The 20,550-nt window shown below is 39.8% G+C and overlaps 1 protein-coding gene and 1 long non-coding RNA gene across 4 annotated transcripts in view; both read left to right on the top strand.

The window, feature by feature from the left end:
* LOC309700900 overlaps positions 1 to 20,550 on the top strand; it is a 447,937-nt gene that overhangs the window by 169,658 nt on the left and 257,729 nt on the right. The window lies entirely within an intron of this gene.
* The window catches only part of LOC309700842 (zinc finger protein GLI2-like), a 95,966-nt gene continuing 92,060 nt past the window's right edge, over positions 16,645 to 20,550 (top strand). The window contains exon 1 of one of the 2 annotated variants that reach the window (XM_082524678.1): positions 16,645 to 17,433. The gene's annotated coding sequence lies outside the window, so the exon portion shown is untranslated. The remainder of the gene's footprint in view (positions 17,434 to 20,550) is intronic. The other variant, XM_082524679.1, reaches the window with a different exon arrangement.

Here is a 20,550-nt window from a genome sequence, read left to right on the forward strand (position 1 = left end):
CGGGCTCCAGATGACCGCGGCCCATAATGCAGCCCAGGCCTCCAGGATCAAGGCGCTTCCTCTTAACCCCCCCTCTGACAGCGATCCCAGCTTTCGTTAAACTCCGATGTAGCCAAAAAGGTCGGGTGGCTTGTCTCCACGAAGCATCTGTTGGAATTCCTCGCCATCTGGGATCAAGGATACGAGGCAGTGGGACCCAGAGAAAAGATGCACATTCCTTAGTTAAGAGCAGCCATACTGCATGGCCAGAAGATGATGGAAGATAGTTTAAATGTAGACGGACAAAAAAGTGAAAGATGAGTCACATCTCAGCTTTAATGTGGAGATTTATGTCGCACAGAATCTTTGAAAACTGCCGTCTGGAGAAAAGTACAACAGTTTTCCCACATTTATCAGCCTGTTATGTACGATGTCAAATATGTAAAAAACAAAAAACATAGAAAGAAAGAAAGCAATCACTAAAATGGGCTCACAGCGAGCTGAAACCTCTGGGGCTGAAATATAAAGTGCCAAAAACTGCAGTAACTCAAATGTCCACTAGAGGCTGGCTCCAAAAGTGAGTCAATCCCCATAGACTCCCATATTAAAATGCCAACTTTGATCAAATTGTCAGTCAACAGTTGTTGGCCAATGAGCAAACCCAGAACAACACTTCTTTCTAAAACAGAATAAAGTCAACAGCAAAGTATGGAAGCTTGTTTCCAAAAACGCCAGAAGTAAGTCGAAATTTTGACTTATCAAAATTTCATGTTACATATCTCAAAGTAAGTCAAAATTCTGAGTAGGTCAAAGTCATGACTTATGAATTGCATTTTTCCCCAGAATTTTGACAATTAAATTTTAACTGCTCATCTCAAATTTTTACATCGAGTACCTCCAAATGATTTAAAAATCTAAGTAAGTAAAAAATGTTGAGATACATATCAATATCAAATTTTCAAGCTTTTAGATTGAAATTTCAAGATGCTAACCCAAAGTCTTGAGTTACAGGTGGCTTTCTACTTTTTGTTTGTTTTCCCAGTGATGGTAACAGTCTTCCATAGAAAGACAGGAACAGAAGTCTTTCTGCAACTTGGGGGGTTTGTCCCCTGATGGCTGTTAGAAAGAATGCAAATCCGGAAGCTAGGTTCATCTTTTATACAGTCTGAAATGATGCTAACCAGTGCTCCCTCACCGCCAAGCATTTTTTCGTCCACTTTTACAATCAACCCAAAAACACTGTGTGGGATCATACATGTGAATAAGATCACCATAATTAAAAATGCAGCGTGTACAAGAGATTTCCTCTCCGTTAATTAAGGCAGTACTTGTTTCTTGGCGGTTCCTTAAGTTAGTGCTCAATATGCACAAAAGGATTTAACCTATCATTCAAACATATAGGAAAAAGAAGGTATTTTGGGAATATCTGGGATTGATTTCTGGAGAAAAACTGAAAATCTGCTTTTCTTGGCATTAAAAACTAACTTTAGAGCCTCTAGCTGTTTAAAGGAAGTTCACAGACAGCACAGAGACAAGCTTTTGTAAACTGTCTCCTCAGGTCTGTGGTGGAGGCAGACACCTCTCTGCACTGGCCTTCATGTAAAGCTCCATCATTTATGCTGGACGTGCTTTAAAACTATGAGCCACTCAGACCTCTCTGCATTCTTCTTCTTCGCTTGTTTATAAACGTCAATAACGTTTTCCACACACAAATATGTATTTATTTACAGAAGCAACAGTCCAGGAAGACGAGGGCGTCACGTCTTATTTGGTAACTTTATTTTTTTCAAACATTTTAAAGAAAAACAGTCCAGGGTGGGGGAATGTTTTTAAAGATATATTTTGCCAAAAAGTTATTATTCCTACATAGTACCCAGGACTTCATGCTAAAAAAATAACAAAATGTGGAAAATGTGATGACAAGGAAACAAGAAACATGAGGAGAGGAAGTATGACAAGAGAGAAGATGAAGACAAGAAGGAGTAAATTAGTAGAAGAAAATGACAAAAGGGGAAAAGAAATATAAGGTATTCAAGAAGAAGAAAATGAGAGAAAAGGGAGGAGTAAAAAGATGAAGGAGTAGGAGTTAAAGAAGAAAATGAAGAAGCAGAAGTAATAGAAGATGAAGAACAAGAAAGAGAAGTATAAGGAGAAGGAGGAAAAAAGATTTTAAAAAAGAGCTGAGAAAAGGAGGAAGATGAAGAAGAAGTAAGAAAAAGGAGAAGGCATAAAAGAAGGTAGACAAAGAATGTAGGAAGAGGAGGTGGAGGAGACAGGAAGAGGATGAGATAAATACAGGATAAAAAGGAGCAGAGGCATAGAAGAAGAATGAGAGACAGGGAGAAGAAATGAAGTAGAGGAGGGAGGAGGAGGATTAAGGTAAAGAAGACTGTCACCTATGTGGAGGTTGGAGAGGAGAGGGAGGAGCAGGGTCAAAGGTCAGAGACAAGCTACATGTTAGTGAACACCACAAAGAAACTCTCAGCGTGTGTGTGTGTGTGTGAGAGAGAGAGATCTCTGTGTGCTAAGTCAAAACACAATATGTCTTTAACCATGTGTCGATTACATTAATATTTACATGTCTTTAATTTGTACTTTTACTCGTTATTGTTTCTCTTTATTCAGAGGAGGTTCAGGACATGCTCTCGGGGAATAAGGCTACAGAAATGCCTTTAGAATAAACAAATAAAAATCTATAATTCATGTTAGGTGCTGTAGAGCTACCTTTACATACAACGCAGACTTTATACAGTAAATGGCCTTACAATTATTTTTGTAAACATAAACGCATTAACTGAGGTTTCCAGATATCAACATATATATCTGCTGTATGCATGGATTTCATTGAACGAGGAGTTTACGTGGATTTTCCAGGACGCACTTGGATCAACCCCCTCAGGTTTACAGTCCTCTCTGTGAAACTGAGCTGAATGAAGTTCAGGCTATCACAGCTGCTTACTGCCCTCTAGTGGACGCAGAGACCTTACTTCGTCTCTCAGATGTGATCTGTTTTCCTTTAGCTCACAGTGTTTTAATTCAGGTCAGGACATCTGAAACTCCCAATCGACCTGAAGAAGATCACTAAGTTGTGATTTCAATCTGTTTGAGAGCACTTAAACCCTTTAAAAATAACACAACTCTTCCAGTTGGGGTCAAACTCATAAAGGAAATAAAAATGATTGTATGACCCTAACTATTTGAGGAATGCGACAAGCAAGAATCTAATATATATAGATCACCAATTAGTATCTTTTTGACGCCGAAGTGTGTGTATTTAGATGAGAGGGTAGAGCTAGTAACCTTAAACCTAGTATTTGTTCTTACATATGGAAATATTTTCAATATGATATGTTTGGAACCATCAGCCAGTGCCCAGTCATCAGCCTATATGGCTAAAAAAGGAGGAAGTGCCAAAGACTGTGTTTCCTTTAGTGACCACTAGAGGCTATCTCCAAAAGTTAGCCAGTCCCATATACTTCCATGTTAAAATGTCCAACTTTACATATGAAATAAACATGTTCACAGCATGTACTGTTTCTAACCATTGCACACAGGCTGACTTTTTGCTAACTCAGGTCTAAATTTGTTAAGCCTTAAAGTTTACATTAATACATGTGTGGCCTCTTTGATTGACAGGTGGATGGAGACACAGGCGGCCGGTGGCTGTAGCTTATAGCTGTCTGTTAGGCTTTGCTTCAGCTAATTGGAACCACTGATTGGAGTGTTTTGTTTTGTATGATTATTGTAATAAAAAGAATCACATCATCAGCATATGGAGACTGTTCTCAGTTTGTCCTTTTTGGAGCATTTTTATGCAATAATCTGACAAATAATGTGGATTATTCCCAGAAGTCTTTACTCCAGTTTAGCTAAAAAGGCTAACTCATTGTTAAGTGATAAATTAGTACTCCACCTTCTTGTACAAACACAGTCATTTCTGGCTCTAAAAAACAAAAGAAATCACAGTAGTGGTTATTCAAACTCGGACTGAGGTTTTCAAAATATTACGTGTGGTTTAACTTTGATTAAGAGAAACACTGTTTTTCTAGCACTTCATAGACAAAATAAATAAATAAATAACTAAAAAAAGCACCAAGCAGTAGATGTTTCCAGTAAGAAAACTGTCCAGGACTCTAGAAAATTAACACATTCATGTATCACCATCTTTCTAAAGTTACTATAAGCTACTGCTGATGAGCCTTATAACTAATACTGCAGCTCCAGTCTAGATCAAGTCTCATCAGTAAGAAAATAGACCTGTCTCGTGGCAGTGAAATGAGAAAGGGGGGTCTTGCAGATTATGGTTTAGCTGTGTGGGCCCCAACCCTCCTTCTCACAAACCCCCACCACCACGTCACAATGGCTGAGCGGAAGCTGCCCTGCTGCTGTACCAACTGATTCCCAACGCCACAGCACAATAGGCCCAAACCTGCCTCCATCCCTGGGCTCTAATCTCCTCTGCCTCCTCCCTATGCCCCTCATTCAGCCCACCATGCGGTGCGTGGGCACAATGGTGCTAATAACACTGCAGAGTGTCCCCACTTCTCCTGTCAAACAAACGAGGTTTATGTCCCAACAAAATGGCCGCAGAATGAAGGGTTTGAGAGGAACGAGGTGTCTGAGCACAGATCTAATTAAAACACAAAGAAGCAATTACTGCAGTTCTCGGTGTGACACATGAACAGCATCACGCCCAGCATGGACACATGGAGACAATACATGAATACACACATATGTACTGCTTCAGTTCTCAGTGCACAGATTGACAGAATTCATCCCTTTTCAAGGGAAACTGTGTGTCCAAAGAGCAAAACGGAACATCAAAAAAGTAGATATTAGCACTTATTGCACTGTTAATATGTAAAAATAAGAAGATATGAGCTAAGAATGCAAATTTAGTTAAATGTACCCTAAAGGTTCACTGTTAGATGAGCTCAAAAAGAGACTGTTTCGTTAAAACATGTGACCAAAACACCAAATGCTGTCAAACCTGGTAGCTTTTGACAAAGGATACCCAGAAAATGTATGTATTCTTTAATTTTATAATCATGATGTGTGATTGCTACAATATAGCATAAGCTGAATGTTTTTGTAGCGTGACCTACAACCAAGAAGTTAGCCCATGTATCTTGTTAGTCTCCTGCTAGGTTTAATTTCTTTTCTTTTTCATAATTGAAAAGGGTATATGAAAGATGGATGTAGCTTCCAGTGGTTTTGGGGACTCCTTTTCACCCATTAATAACAGTATAGTTTAGTCATTGCATCTAACTTAGCAGTTTTGTCCATGAATTGCTAAAGATAGTTAGCAAACTTATTTTTGTCTTTTATCTTTTTATCGAATACCTGTTTCCCACGGAAGACAAGTATTCAGTTTATTTCCATCTACATTGTCTTCTACGCAGGAGGGGGAAATTGTTACTGTGTGCTAGAAATTCTCACTGTGACATGTCTAAAAACATTATTCACTCATCTAAACTGAAATCAGTGATTTTAATGCATTGTTTTGCATATGAAAGGATTTAAAAACCATTTCAGAATCAAAGATTCTGCCCCAAACAGCAGAGGAAGCATATCTGACCAAACCCTATCAGGTACCACTCTCATAAAGGCCTCGTTGGCTCCCAAACAGTCCCCTCAGTGTGACAGAGAGCAGGCCGATGGGACCGGTCAGATGTGACGGGACCTCCACGAGGGGATCCCACTCTGCACTTGACATTCATCTCCTCTCAGATCACTTGAGTGTGACTTTCCCTCGCCTTCGCCCAGCGTGGAGCCCGTGAGTCCTTCTCGGCGGCGCTGACATGCATTGTTGACGTGTCACTGGTTTTTGGAGAGGGCCACGTGCGTCCAGTCGCCTGAGACAAGTGCCTCCATACATGATGCGAGGCCTGAGAACGGACGAAGCAAAACGCGCTCCCAGCTGCAGGCATTGACGGTTACAAAGAGACTTATCTGAGAATCAGGGACCGTTAGAGGCTTTGTGAACAGGATGACGTCTTCGTGTTCAGCAGGAATTTACATTTTTACTGTTCTGCGTGGCTTATGCTGTCATACAGAACCGTTTGTGCAGGGTGAGTGCTTGAGGGACTTGCTCAAGGGCACTTGAGCAAGAAAAATACTCAAGGCATCTGTGGGCTTTTGAATGGAGGATAATCTCTAATCTAAACCAGCAGGCCGTGGAGGCTGTGGATTACGAGGGAAATCAATTAGGAGTAAACACACAAACACTGTTTAGCCGCTTCAGAAAAGTCACAGTGCCTCGTTTTGTCCTCTGCTGGTTTATTTTTCTGACAGCCTCAGTTTATCCTGACAGCAGAAACCAGACATTAACCCACCGCCTTCTCACCACCTTAAAACAAATAAACTGTCTGCACTGAAGCTGGAGGAGTAAACAGTAAGTGGGCTGGACAGAGAAGACAATGAAAAATGGACAAAACATGTTTATCTGAAACAAACCAGGTCAAAATAAAAGTTATGATGACACCACAAAGCTCACAGTCATGCACTCTGTATGCACCACTCGTGGCTAAAACAGTACCATTTGACGTTACAGATCACGTTACCTGGGGTTATAATTTAATGAGTATGGCCACTTGTAGCTTGTACAAACATTTATCTCTTAATTATTAATCCTTACACACACACACACACACACACACACACACACACACACACACACACACACACACACACAACTCTACTTAGTATTAGTATTTACTATATTGTATTTATTTAGAAATAAATAAATAAATAAGGCCCCAGCCACACAGGCATAGAGACCCATTACGGACCAATCACCAGTTGCTAGGGAAAATGTATATTGTGCAAGTGTATACGGTGTTGCACTAAAAGCATTCTTGCAATTGCTTTAGTTGCTAGCAGATATCTACAGTTTCTCATGGAAGACAACTGACCTGCAAGAACTCAAAATGACCAAAGGTTATACAAAATCCAACATGCAATAAACCCATTTGGGAACCAACTGGCTACTCTGTTGCTATAGTACCTGCGCTCTTATTTTATTTTATTTTATTTTTGTATAGCTTCTGGATAGAACATTTGTGGAATATATGTAATTATGTGTAATTGTGAAACAGTTTTAGAAGGCGAATAAAATGCTAAACAGACACAGGTTTTGAAGTTCTGTTACTGTGAATGCAGTCCTTTTCACCAGATGGTTTTCCAGAAACTGCTATGGACAGAAACCAGTTTCCAAAAAACAGAAACAAATAAAAAGCACCCCCAAAACCCACCACCAAAGAACCACCATCCATATGGTCTGGGTTTTGTTTTAGCCACATGCTAAACAGACATTTTTAACCTCTTGGACCTGGTGTCCACAGATGTGGATGTCACATTTTGGGTTGTCTAGACCAAAATAGTAAGTTTTGCTCTACAAGCACCTGATATCCACTTACGAGGACATTATGCTGCCTCTGTTCTATCGAAATTTAAAACAAATATCCTCATATGTGGATCTCATTTTTTCAGAAACAAAAATCAGGTAAAAAAAAAAATATCTGGCAATTCTTTGTTTTTACATGCATCAGGTCCCAATATGTCCAAATATCAAAGAGAAATTAAAAATGCATGCCATGGAAGAGTTTGGGTCTTAGGAGGTTAAAGACACTAGAAGTCTGAGTGAAGACGGGTGGTTGGGTTGTCTTGATGCATGCTCAATCATCCAGGTAAGTAAATCCCATCCAGGTAAGTGGTTGGGTTTTTAGTTACCTGGTGGAAAGGATGAAGTTATGGTTGAGGTTATGGTTGTTAAGATTGAGGAATATAAAGTTTGCATTTACTCTATATGCAGAAAAATTGAAAAAAACATCCGACCAAGACTGTAAGTGACTTAACCTTAAGTTAGTAACTGCTTAATGTGCCTCCATTGCTCCATAAACCACTAACCAAACATTTCAAAGCTTCCTTTCTGGTATCCAGAATGAACTTTAAAGGAAACGCTGCTGCTATCGACAGTTCAGATGGAAGTAAAGTAAATGAGCAGAGAGTGACAAATGGCCTCAGACCTGCTGGGTGTGAATGAATCGGTGTCATCAGTTAGTCAGACAGCGAGACAGGCGAGACGGCAGGGCCGTCTGTATCGACCTTATTGTCCCACCGGACAGAGGCTGATGGGTCTCTGAAAGACTGACAGATTTCACTTGGCCATAAGCCAGCACACACACACATTTACATACGAGCGGCACCCTACACAGCATGGGAACTTTTGGGGCTGCTGGTTTCGATGAATGGATTACGGAGGCGGAGGGCAGATTGTCAAACTATTAGTGTCAAACACGGGATTCAAAATCCCATCTCCCGCCAGTTAATGGAGAAACAAACACTGCGATCATTTATTTTTAATTGAAAACAAGTGAAGTGCTCTCTGCTGAGCTCTCGCTGATGCTTTGAAGTGCTTGTAAATGGAGAACAACGCCCTCTTTACCCTCGCACCATGAAAAATGACACAAAGACAGTGACCAACCAGCACAGGACACAATATGAACACAAATAAATATAACTAATTCCACTTCTAACAGTGACTAATGATGGCTGTGAGAGCTTGTTTTGTCTCGGTTTATGGACCGAGACATAAAAGACAAACAGGGGAGAACGTGAAGGTCAAAGTCAAGCTGCTCCTCACAGAGACCAAAACTAATGGTGTGTTCTGGCGCTCTTTGTCCACTTCAGTGTGCAGTTTAACCAAGTTTAAACAGTAATGCACTGTTATATCAGCACAGATAAAATGCAAATATGATGAGGTTCTGTAGTGTCCAAAAGCTGACTAAGCCAAAGTAGATTATGGGAAGAAATACAGGTAAACACTAGATGGTTGGTACTGGGATTTTTAATAACTGTTTAAAAAAAAATCCATGCAGAGATGCTCCAGGGTTCCCACCTGGTAGGCCATGCTCCAAAGTCTTCAACTGGCTCCTCTCCATGTAGATTCACTCCTTCAAACACCTTACCCTTTCACACCAAACATAAGCTGTGCTTGCATAATAATACTTGCATGAACACAGGGTGAAAAAAACTACAAATAATCACCCAACAGCCAATAGGATGAGGAGAATGCAACTGATAGCTAGAATTAAGCTAAAAGTTCACATATTTTCAAGTCCCCTTTTTCCTGGTTCTAAATACAAGTAACAAATAAGCTGAATGACGATGTGAGAAGAATCCAAAATCTATGGAAGAATCCCAGAAGATGAGGTTTTGCAATGCAGCATGAAGCAAAACTGCAAAATTGCAACATACTGCATAAACTTTTCATGCAATTTGGTTGCATGGATACAAATGAAGGAATGATAAAGACAGAATAGTAAAGCATGCTGAGCTCTCTTCACTGTAGCTGATAGTAGATAGGCCAGACAGTAGGTAGGACAGGTAGACATCAATCCATCTGTCAGTAAGACCATAAACCCTGAGATACCTAAACTCTTCCACATGAGGCAGGACCTCATTCCCATCCTGCCCTTTTAGACCAGACAGCTATGAACTAGGAACTGCTAATTTTCATACCAGACACTTTGTACTGGCAGGAAGACCAGGACACCTGGAGTCTTTCACTGTGACGCTATATTGTTGAGTTATTTTCATGGAAATATTTAGCATTGTCTTGCTGAAATAAGTAAAACCTTTGCTGAAAAAGACTGCAACTGGATGGCACCTGGAGGCTGCACTCAACAGGAATCAAAACCATCAAACAGACTCTGGATCACCACGCGGGGACAATGCATGGTGTCCATGCAGTGTCCCTGTTTTCTAAACACGATGTCAGGACAGTTGTCTTCAGTCTCAGATCATCTTAATTCAGAAAAGGGAAATAGTGGCATTTCTAGATGTTGTTTCTATTTTTCTTTCTGTGGTAGAGTTTGAACTTGCTTTGTGGATGCAGCAACCCACATAGCAAGCTGCTCTGGCCCGGATCTGGTATCAAGCTGGCACTGCTGGCTGACTTCTGGCATGATAAGATGTATGTCATCCAGATATGGGCCAGACATGGCATAGATGGCACTGTCTATGTGATGTCATGCCACATTTGGCTCGATTGTGGTTTGGTTTATGTGGCCCAGTGAAAAATATTACATAAGAATCAGTCCATTCACTGTCTGAACAGAGTTTCGTCATGATACTTTTGCATTATTATTCACATGTTGTTATTACATGGCTTAATTAAGGTACACATTAGGCTGACATCTGGGGCCAGAGCTGAAACTGTTCTGGCCCAGCACAGGACCACCAGTGTGTCTGCAACTGGCCTTGTGCTGGCCCATGTGTGGGCCACCTCTGGCAAACCAGATCTGGGTCCCCAAAGGGCCGTCATTATTCAGTATTGTTTGCAACATTGAAAGCAGGACTCTCTTAGCATATCCAGTTATAAGCGAGTTCTTGAGAATGGCTCGTTATATTCCAGCAAGAAGTATTTGAAATTTGAGGCCTAAACTGCAACTTAAAGAAACACTGATGTTCTAAACTCTTAGGTAAAGTTAAAGTATTTGGTTAAGTTTCAGAAAACTATCCAAATGTATTGATTCATATCAAAAGAAAGCAACAATATTAGATTTTAACTAACAAGACTTAATGTTGTTGTTATCCTCAAACCAAAGTACAGTACTTTAGGTATTCTGGTACAAAGTGAGCCTCAGCTGTAGTTTGTGTTCAGTGCTAATACAAATATGCTGCTATGCTAGCCTGCCGAATAAAAATGGCGTTGGGGTAAACAGTCTCTGCTAACTATCAGGATGTTAAGGGGGTTACCGTGAAGACCTTGTTATCTGACAGAGCGATTTCTCAATCATTCACCCTCTTTCTCACGTGGGCCCTTCCTGTTTTCTTGACACTGATGTCGTCACCCCACCCATGTGAAACAACACTGAAGAAACGAGGCTGAACTGGGGGCTGCATATTAATCTGCTCGCCCCCCGTATTAAGGTCAATGGAGTTCCCTGGTCAGTCATAGCAAACACAGCAGAGACTGGGGTCTAAATCAATTTACTTAGGAAAACCTGAGGTCACCCGGGGTTAAGTATGAGGAGGCAGGGGGGCAGTGGTGCTCCTCTAGTCAACACAACATATCTGATTTAATACGCATCAGAGCAGGCGAGTGCAGGGAGGAGGGGCGAACTAGCAAATAAACTTGGCGGATATTAAAGGTCAAAGGGCTACCTAACATGTGTTTCTCTGGGACAGACTTACTGAAGGCTGAAGCAGACGAGTCTCAGCTAAAATCAGAGAGGTGTACACTGAAAATAAGACCTGACTTCCTTGAACTGTTTAGTCACAAACAGGTATGACAGTGCTTAGATTCGGATGAGATGATGAGTAAATACGTCAAGGTAACTCAAGAGATTTTTACTGTTATGAATACAACCCTGTTTACCAAACTGAGGAAATTTTTTAGTTTGGAAGTCAAATGTTTAACAGTTCAGGACCTTTGTGGTTGCATTTTGATTTGTTTGAGCACAGTCGAAGAAATCCAGATGACAACACAATCCATCAATCCATATTGTTCCTACACCTGCAAATATCCTTTGGCATCAGTGCTGCTTTCACGGATGTACCAGGAGACTGTGGGATGCATACAGTGTGCGTGCCTACCACTAGCGAGAAACATTGGCTGTGAACTGCATGTCTTCTATGCCACGAAGACCCATGTGGCCCAGATATGGGATTCTCCATTCGGTGGTAGATGCTAAACTGGGTACCACAAACCACAAGATATCAGAGGAGAATAAGACCTGTGATGCATGGTATGTCAAGCCCATCTGTGATTGGACATGCCCTGATGCCAACAGAAAAAGTCTGCAGCTATGAGTACATAGCTTTACTGCCTTGTAAATGACTTGGAAAAACTAATGGCTATGGGAGAAAACCCAGATGGAAAATCTGCATTGGACAATTGGAAGGACGATCCAGAGAGAAATCCCAGTCCATTAGAGTAAAGGTTTAGTATTGGTTAACTAGCCTGAAAAAAATAATAAATAAACAGTTATAGAAACTACATTATGTAATTTGAGACCAGGGTTTAATCCTGGGAAAATCCAATTTAATGATGAAAAACAGGAAACAAATTAACTTGGGTGCAATACATTAAAAAAATGTAATTACAAAAAATGAGAAGTGTGACTCTCAGAGTGAGAACATCAAAATATATTTCATGGCTGGTTGTGAATGTATCTTAAATTCATACTAATGATAATGACACTGCGTTTGTTAAACTAAGAATATGGATGAATGTATGCATACTTTTTCTTCGCATGTTGTATTTAGTGCTGATTTAAATGCCTGGGATTCCCAGAAAAAGTGGCTTCAGATGCCTGTATTTAAAATGTCCAAGTTTTGGGAAAAATATTAAACCCTATTTGAGACTTAACTCTATCTACGATCTACTGGGTGACTTGGTCAGGAATAAGCTTTCCAGTTTTCCAGTAGTGAACTCCTCTAAACCCAACCGGTCGTAGCAGATGGCCGCCCCTCCCTGAGCCTGGTTCTGCCGGAGGTTTCTTCCTGTTAAAAGGGAGTTTTTCCTTCCCACTGTCGCCAAAGTGCTTGCTCATAGTGGGTCATAAGATTGATGGGTTTTTCTCTGTATGTATTATTGTAGGGTCTACCTTAAATATAAAGTGCATTGAGGCGACTGTTGTTGTGATTTGGTGCTACATGAATAAAATTGAATAAAATTGAATGAAATTAGGCCAGAAAGTAAAGTTAATATCGAGGCTTGAAGGAGACATCAGACTGAACATGAGAGTAAGGAAAAGCAACAGTAGAACAGAGTGAGTGTCAGTAGGAAGGATATGGAAAACTAAGCACTGACCACACAACACTATCCTCATGAAATAAGGATAACAATGTTAACAGTGTCACTATGATCGTGAACAATGAAAAAGCAGGTACATTGTTACACAGGGAGTTAGCCCTGCTGTGTGCATTAATACTCTTTGTGAGTAAAACGAACAGTACAGTAAAGTAGTTGGCTGAGTTTAAGATAACAGTGTGAAAAGTTATTTAGTGTTTAAGGCGTTGAACATACAGTGAAGCTTTCTAAGTATTTCTGAACATGAGCTGTAACCAGCAAATTGTTTCTGGGACACTGACATCTTCTCAGACTGTACTCTGTACCTGACAGACACCTCGCTACAAATGTAACCGCACATGAGGTCACTCTTGCCTGCAGTGTCTGTGATTGGCCTGTTCCGTATGATTGTTTCCTGACACACATTTCTGTTTTCTTCTACTGCCATTTTTCAAATGACCAGAAGACGCTGAATCAACTTGAACAGAGGAACACCAGCTCCAACTAGTGTCTTGATGGTGAAATGACAAATGTGAGCCAATTGTAAGTTTAAATCATAAATCATAACAGATAAAAATCTCATAATTATGCAAGGTCTGATGTAGGGCCCTCGGGGAAATAAACATTCTGGGTTTATCATGTTTACTTGTTATACGTTTTTACACATTAACACTTTTTAGTCAAAAAGCAATCTTTTTTTACCATTTACCCCAAAATGTCTTTAAATCTTACTGTTAAGTCTCTTCAGTTAAGTATGTTTCCAGTGTTTTTGATGTGAATGATTCTTGTACATTTTAACAAAAAGCAAATTAAAAAGAAAATGTGCTCATGATATATTTGGCATTGTTTTGTAAACTGTATTTGATGAAGAAGTTTTAATAACCAACCAAACATTTTGAAAGTTTTTCATCTCATTTAGTTTTTTTAATGTTTCCTATCGCCAAATGTTGTATGTTCATACATCTGAACACTTTGGGAGAGCCCCTTCAGTATAAATGTCCAAACCTGTCTAGACCTGTTTTTACACTTACAGCCAGTAAAGAGCAGAGATGATCGACACATCTCCAGTGAACAGTTACATGTTCAGAGGCTGATGGACTAAAGCTGTGAACTTTGCCTCCTCCATCCACTATGACGCACTTCACTTTAAACCCCAAAAAGTCAGATTTCTTCCTGCTCTGGGGACGAGCACAGGAACGTCTGTGGAAGTCATCAGGATCAGGTGTGGAGATGGGAGGCAGATTTCTCACGCTCTACTTTAAACAAGAAAAGATATTCAATATTATTTTTGCTGTGAGGCAGGATTATCTCCATATGGAAGTGATACGAGTGATACATCACCTTTTTTTTTAACCGTCACGAACTGAGCTGCTTTATTTTCATTTAATTTGGCCGCACAGATGCAGTCGAGGATCAGACTGCAGATGGTCCAATTTTCTGCCAGGAGGTGACACCACATGTTTAACCCATCATAATTTATTATTTACAGTAATATGTATTATTATTAATATTATTATTATTAAAGCTAGCAGTAGTAAACAAGTAACTGGAGAACCGTGTGGTTCTTATAAAACTAAAGTTCTCAACACTCACCAGCAGGTGGAGATAATTTGATGAAATACAAAAACATCTCTGCTTTCTCTGCTTTTTGTCAGGTCCTCACACCTGGCTGCAGAGTAATCCGAGTACAACAGCTGATGGATGTTTCATTTCCCAGGAAGCATCTGGAGGACTGCGGAGGCTCATCAGTGGAGCTGTAATCAGTTAAGCTCAGGAGATTCCTCAGTGGAAGAGTTTTTATCTTCCATATATACATACAGAAGACATAAACTGCCATAAATAAAAAATAAATGCATTTAAAAGAAAAAAACATGAAATTCAACATAAATAATATTTTTAAATGGATGAAATTATAATGTATTATAAATGTATATTTTTATTTGATACAATTGTATTTTCTACTCTTTTAATTTCTCTATTAATGCACTTACTGTTTACCTACTAAAATACGGATTTATCTACACGAAACATAAATAGGTAGACGTAGATAGATTCAGACATTTTAATTTATTATCAATTATAACTGATAAAATTTTCAGTCACTTTTATTTCTTCAATTTTTTCATTCACTAAATAACTGAAATGTATTTAAAATGATTAGAAACATGACTTTATTTACAATATGTAAAAATATATTTCTGATTTGATCTGATTTCAGGCAGCAGATTTAGATTCATTTTTATTTAACATATTTAGTACTTAGTGTTGTAAGATGTACAAATATTTATTCTGTTTTTACTTTAGTTCGGTGATAAGCTGCAATAACGAGAGCTAAAGAATTGTGATTAGTTCATATCATGTCAATGGCTGAATGACAATAATGTTGAGTCTGAGTCTGATCAAATGTCTGTATGTGGACAAGAGTCGCCCAAAGTCATGCATAATCACATTTACCACATTTGGTGTAGGGAATTACTCGCTTTAGCCTTTTATCATCAATGAACAATAAGCTGAAGGACAGAAACACCATATATTCACCTTGTGTTTGTTGTAGTCACACAGTTTATCCACTGGGGGGCGCTGTCACAACACAAGTGTTGGTCACAGCATTTTGTAAAGATAAAATGAGTGTCCGTGAAGAACAGTCATGTTGAAGGACACGTGGGGTTCATACTTGTCTGTTTAAGGTCAGATACCTCAGCGCCTCTGCTTTACTTCCTGTTTGCTGTGTGTCAGTCATTTATAAAATTAATTAATACACTTTAATTTTTTTCTGTCTTTGCAGAAATCTCCATGTAATCCAAAACTGTCTGCATTCCTCCTAACTTTATATTTTTTTTCTATTAAAATGGTGTAAAACATGTAAGAATTATTGAATGTGTACTCTAATAATACTCAATACTATTAAAATCTTAAAAGAAAATACAAATTTGCGTTATGATTGCATTATAAACTAAAATACTATTATTGTTGCTGTTATTCATATACAAAATACAGAATAGCAATAATGTTTAACAAATCAAACTGTGTGATTATAAAACACAGTACATCTTTAAAAATAGTAATAATTATTATTAAACAAAATAAAAAGTGTACACATAAAACAATTAGAGCCTCTGCTGGATAACAATACTACTACTACTACTATTAAGAGTAGCAATAAAATTAAATGTATAATAAAAAATAGTACATAATAATTATAATAGTCATTATCAATAAAGTACTAAATGCAAAAATAAAAATATGAATTCACTGTTAAGATGATTACACAATAATAAACCACTGTTGTCATCATTATTAATATATGTACAACATAGATTTGTTGTTACTGTTATGCCCAAGATTAAAGTCACAGTGATTTAACTTTAACTATATGATAATACAATAGTTTTATTTAATATTTCGGTGTCTTTTAATCAGAAAGTCATTTAAATTGATTAATTAAATAGTTAATTAATTATTAATCAATACATTCATTCATAATTATTTAATATCTGTGTGTCTTTGATATGAGAAGGTTATTTTATTTCATCTATGTTTAATTTTTTTTCTACTCCTTTACATTTGGCACGGAGCACATATACATTGACAATAAAGGGAAATTCTATTCTATTCTATTCTTCTATAATTATGTGTCTAACAAAGAGAAAGTCATTTCATTTATTTTGTTTATTTATTCACTACATTTTACTGTCTTCATGTTCATGCGTCTGTTATGAGCGACACTCGTCGTGCAGTGGAAGGCAGCCACCGCCAGGTGTCAGTATCACTCTGAAATGCACCTGTGCGTGTTCTCCTTCCGCTTACTGCGCTTTCAGGAAAACTAAGTTTAAGTAAAACTCTCAGTCAGGAGCCTGAGTCCAGCTTTGAAGACAGAACACACACACACAGTTAAATTAACACAGGCAGTTTTTTTAATCCTTCTTTTTCACAGAAACACTCGGAGTGTGTTTGAAATATTCACCTTTAAAAACTGAGATCGTGTTCGCAAACCTCAATTATGCGGAGACGCGCTGAGTGGCTTTAAATAGGACACACACACACACACACACACACACACACACACACACACACACACACACACACACACACACACACACACACACACACACACAGTTTTGCACTAATATTAAACATCAAACTGATGAACTGACGGGGTAAAGTGAGCCGGTAATGCCTCTGAGGTAACCTGAATCTCTCTGTTTCAGTCTGAGTTATTGGGAAGTTCTGAGGTTTGCTGTGTGCGCGGAGTCAGAGTCACTCCTCTCCTCTGAGGTGATGAAGAGGAGGTCTGTCCGTCCCATCAGAGAGAGAGAGAGAGAGAGGGAGGAGAGAGAGAGGAGAGAGAGAGAGGGGAGGGCGGTGAAGCCATCCAGAGTGACGCTCCGCAGCATCCCCGGACAGGAAAAAAAGTTCCTCCTCTCTTCCAAACTTTGGCGTGGAGAGCTGATCGGAGTCTTCCTCTGCTGCTCCGAGTCCCACTCAGGCTGTGCGCTCGGACATCTTTCTGCGGATACTTTTCCACCCGAGGCGCGCACTCCTCCGCGTGTCTGCGTGCACCGCACATGGATTTCAAGCTTTGTGGGTCTTAGATGAGAGGAAAAGTTTGAGTGGAAGGACAGAAGGAGAGAGCAGAAGACTGAGGAGAAGGTCGGGTGAGTCTCCGCTGGTCGGCCATGTGCTTACGGAAACATTAGAAACTCCGAGCAGAGCGCAGTCTGCAACTTTTAAATCAGTTTAAATAATTGAGTTTAAATATCACACTTGCTTTATTTTCTATCAGTTATATTTTTTAAAATTAATTTCAGAGTATTTTTACTTAAATTTGCTTTAAAAAAATCATCTGATTTTAATACTTGATCGTTTTCTGGCACAAGAGGAGGTGAGAAACGGGAGAAGAAGACACTTTGGGAGCTTTTATTCCAGGTGATGTTTGAAGGTTTGCAAGGAAGCAGGAATTCCAGGAATGTGCAACCTGATATTTAAGATGCTCTCTGAGCTTTTCCTTTACATTACTGTCACTTTTTACAGCCTCAAAATCAGATGAATTTAAAAGCTGTTCTGATGGAGGCTTCCTGAAGGCCTCAGACAAACATGAGGCGCACTGACACCTCCTTTCCTCCCTCAGCTCCAGTCCACAGCAGATTTTTTTTTTTATTTGAATCCTGAAAGGCCGGTTGCATTAATTTGCATCAGAAAAAAAAGTTTTAGTGCATTTCCATTGTGCAGGATGAAGAGTTCCAGCAGTCAGGGAGGAGGAGGAGGAGGAGGAGGAGGAGGAAGGGGTGCAGAGATGGGAGAAAATAATGGAGGGCCCCCCTTTATTCAGGATGACATGGGCATGGGCGACGGCGGACGGGGACGTCCACTTTCATCCTGACTGAGGCTGGAAGAAGTGAAAGAGAAAACTGGGGGAAAACGAGGGATTCGGGAAGGAGGAGGGGGGGAGAAAAAGATTGAGGCGAGCGAGAGAGGGGGGAGAGAAACGCCCCGCTGTGAGGACTCAAAAGTCTCTTATCCCACAAAACAACAAGTCCGCAGCAATTACGCCGTGTGGCCCCGGGGCATCGCTCCTGGTGGGTTTCAGTGGGATGAAAAGCAGAGGAGGGAATTGGAGGGAGAGAAGCAGATTCACCGTTTAGCACAGAAAAAAACACACTGTGGACAACCTGACCTCTGTCCTAGGAAAGAGGGAGCCCCGAGAGCTGAAAAAAACACATTTGAGTGTTTAAAAGTGAAAAATGCCTGAAAAGAGGCTTTTTTAATTGTCTGAACACCAAACTAAACACACAGATTTACAGCTCCTGCTTGTTTCAGACACAGAAAAAAAGTTCTTTCTCTTTTGAGAAAAGAAGCAAATCTTCCATCTTTGCATCCTGTATGATTTGAGCTTGAAACTTTTTGTTATTTTGAGCGAATATTTGCACCGGTTAGCAGCCGTCTTCAAAACGCTCCGATTCTCAGCTGCTGCAGATGTTTCCCACCTGAATCAAAGGTCACGCTCTAAAGTGAGAACAACATCCAGATGTGTCGCTAAAGCCATTCACTGATGAGTCGGGAGTTGTTGTTTTGTTCCAGGATAATATTTGCTGCTTTCCTTCTTCCTAAATGAGAGCAATCTGAGCAAGACTTTTTTAGGAGTGTGTTGGAAAAATTAAATCAGTGTGATGTGAATTAACTGAGATTAAAATGTTGAAAGTGCAGAGAAATCAGCAATGCAATGATTGTTTTTTTTTGTAGGATTTAACAAGGGGCTGAAGGTGAAGATAAAGCCTGCTTCTCCTCCTGCCTCTCTCTGTCTCCTTTTGGGTTTCAGTCCAATTGAAACACTTCAGGAGTTTAAGGGAAAATAAATAAAGTCGTATAAAACCTAAAAGCCGCAGAGGAACTCAAAGATTTTCCCATCTTTATTAATTAAAGCTGACGTGAAGCTCCGTCCGCTGATTTTCTTTGGTGCTTTGACTTCATGTTGAAGGACTGAAGCAGTTCGGGCTGAAAAGGAACCGCTCTGATTCTCAGCTGTTCTAAACATCTGGATCTGTCGCTGAAGCTGAAATCTGGTTATTAACTGAAAGCGGTCGGCTTCTGTTTCACATATTTTTGCTAAAAGACCTGCTCTGTCATTTCTGCTGCATGAAAGCGGCACATGTTCAGGCTTTTTTGTGTCATTTTCCCCTGAAAACAGAAATCATTAAACAGATTCCAGCAGCTTCACCGACACGTCCACAACGTTCAGATACAGCATGTTTTTGCGCAGTCGGAGATTTATTTCTCTGTGCTTTAGAGAAAAACAAAAGGACTCCTGAGAGCAGATTTCAAAAGACCGAAAAAGAAACCAAGAGAAGAGAAACGTCCACGTCACAGGCCTTAGAAACTCTAATTAACCTGCACCTTCTTTCTGACCTAATAATCATTTCTACCCCTAATTTATCTGCAAATTTACTTAAAGCATTTGAACAGCCTTTCTTTGCCCCAAAGTCCCTAAAACCTTCTGAGATTGTACAGATTTTTGTGTCATTTTTCTCATCAATAAACAGCTTTACCTGCTTTTCTTGTCCCTTTAAGTTTATGGTGGCCTTTCCCCATAAATATGTCCACTTAGTTATCTTGATTCATCAGTCACATTAAACATTTAAAGCCAGAATGATGAAGAATCCGTGGACAGAGCTTCCTTTCAGTTTTTCCTTTCGGAGCTGTTTGGTGGTTTTTAGGCTGCAAGGACTTTGGAGGACGCTGATTAAACAGTCTGATGAACAATTCAAACCTTTGGTTTTTCGTTTGTTTTCGTTGCAGAGAAGAACTTGTTTTGGATGTGATCAGCTTCGCTCATGTTTTCAATAACCAGAAACGGACAATGTTTGGGTTTTAGATCGTTGTTCAGAGAAAATGAAACATCTTTTCAGTCTCTGAGAACTTGTCTCAGGCAACAGTTAACCCTCGAAAGGTAAACTGTGCTCAGGTTTTAGTTGACCCTCCTCTGCTCACTCTCTCTGCTGGTTTTAAGTGGCTGTTTGCTTTCCTTGCCGGCCCCAGCGGGTCAAACGAGGGGAGGATTATTCAGCCGCTCGTGGGGACAAGCTGCAGGAATAAAGAGTCTCTCAGTCGCTTTCAGATCTACAAACATTGACTCTGAAGCTCGCCCCGCTGCTCCTCCACGACACGAGAAAACTTCCTCCAACAGAGGAAACGGAGCCGTCACAGAACGTGTTGACAGCACGCACATGTAGAAAAACACTCGGAGGACCGGCAGAAATCAAAGGTCGCCGTGGTCC

This window comes from Aulonocara stuartgranti (genome assembly GCF_965226115.1).
Source record: "Aulonocara stuartgranti genome assembly, chromosome: 23".
Lineage (NCBI taxonomy): Eukaryota > Metazoa > Chordata > Actinopteri > Cichliformes > Cichlidae > Aulonocara > Aulonocara stuartgranti.